This window comes from Muscardinus avellanarius (assembly GCF_963383645.1).
Source record: "Muscardinus avellanarius genome assembly, chromosome: 2".
NCBI lineage: Eukaryota > Metazoa > Chordata > Mammalia > Rodentia > Gliridae > Muscardinus > Muscardinus avellanarius.
This window is the reverse complement of record NC_137787.1, coordinates 73357714-73359855: the sequence shown is the minus strand read 5'-3', so window position 1 is coordinate 73359855 and position 2142 is coordinate 73357714.

Genomic DNA, 2142 nt, shown 5'->3' with positions numbered 1-2142 from the left:
GTAGAATTTTTTTATGATACTGGGGCTTGAACCTACCTCTACTTTGAATTTTATCTCTGAGCTACACCCCCAGGACTTTTTACTTTTTATTTTCTTTGTGTGTGTATGATACTGGGGGGTAGAACCCAGGGGCTTTCTACCTCCAGGGTACACCCACAGACCTACTTTATAATTTATAAATTATAAGTTGCTGAGAGTCTCACTAAGTAGCTGAGGCTGGCTTCGAACCTGTGCGGTCCTCTTGTCTCAGCCTCCCAAGAGCTGGCATTACAAGCATATGCCACCATGTCCGGCTTTACTTTTCGTTTTAAAAGATTTCACTAGGTTGCACCAAGCCCAGCTATCGTGTATTCTACTTATTTTCCCACTAATTTAATCTCATTTCACAAAGTATTTCTTACCATATTAGAGGAAATGATGCTTTCTCAAGAGTAGCTTGCACTTACGCACTCTTTCTTTCTCTCGAACTCTTCCTGATAAATTGTTTCAAAAGGCTCAACAGGTTCTTCCTCCATAATGTAGCTAAGCACTAGCTACTCAGCTTTGCAAAGTTTATTTCATCTTCTAATAATTAACACGTTTCCTGACAGCGTTAATTTTCAAACCATGATGGCTCTTCTTTTAATCTTCTGTTATAATTCAAACTAATATAATGTTGGTATTTTCATTTGTTTTTAAGCAGAATCTACAACTGTCCTATTCTTTTAAACTCAGAGCTATACAATTCATTTGACTTCCTGAGAAAAGCAGACTTGTCAATTGCTTAGTAAGTCAAAATAATTTCACATTTAACTTTTCACAAAATGATAAAAAGCAAGCTGTTCTTCTGGCATATATAATTAAGAGGCAGGTCTTAATCCACTAAGTCCAATTGTTACAGATGTAGAGACCTATAAAAACTTAAGTTGACTAACAAATATACCACATACATTTACTTTTGAAATAATATTTTGTTCTTAGAGGTTTATTCTTCTGAGCAAATAGGTAATTGTAGCATTTAGTACTATTTATATAAAATATATATCTATATGTGTATTATGTCTATATACACATATATACACACGCATACACACAAAAATAATATATAAGCATATAAGCTGTAGATTATAATTTTCAACCTGTTTTAATGCATCTGTGTCAATTTATTTTAAATATTCACAGAATTGAAAACTTGGTCATGGTGGCCCACACCTTCCCAGTACTTGGGAGGCTGAGACAGGAGGACCACAGTTCAAGGCCATCTTCAGTAACTCTGAGAGTCCACAGAAATTTAATAAGACCATGTTTCAGAATAAAAAATAAATAGGGCTTGGTGTGGAGTTCAGAGGTAGAATGCCCCTGGGTTTAATCACTAATAACACACACACACACACACACACACACACACACACCTTTTTTGTCGAAATATTGATTCACTGGTAGGGTTGCAAGATAATGTACAGGATGCCCTGCATTATGAGCATATAAATATCAATTTACTTTTTTGAAAAGTACTTATTAGAAAATCTAATTCAACTACACTTTCTGCATTATTTGCTACGCTTGAAAACTGTGGCTACGATTTAACTACCAGACTACAAGTGACGTTTTCTTAAATTAGGTGTCAAATGGACTTTAGCACCATGACCATACCTACACTTCTGAAGTGACATCAGCACTACAGAAAAGCAAACGTAACTGCATGTCTTGACAGTCACTGATGTGTAAAAGCCCAGCTCAGAAGGGTCTAGGAGTATAAGTCACCGACTAGCCGGCTTTGGGTTTCTAGGAGAGAAGCTGTAGGAGATGGCCTAGAGAACCTTTCCAAAGAGGGTGAGAAATGACAGAGGAAAGGGCTTCTGGGGTAAGAACTTCTGGGAGCAAATAGAAGCTGAGCAGGGAGGAGATGGAGTCCCAGAGAAGGGATGTAGCCAATCGGAGCCGAGGAGGGCGGGTGGGGCTAGACTCCCGGAAGTAGCTGGCTTCGGCAGCGTGGGCTCCAAACAGCGCGGCTCCCCCAATCAGAATCTGGAGGGGCGGGGCGGGGCGTGAGCTGCGCGAGGTCGGGCTCGGAGAGCCGCGGTCACCTGCACCTGCGCCTTCTGCCCCAGGGCCGACGTCCTCTCGGAAGAGTGACGGGTGGGCGACACTCGATTGCTCTTC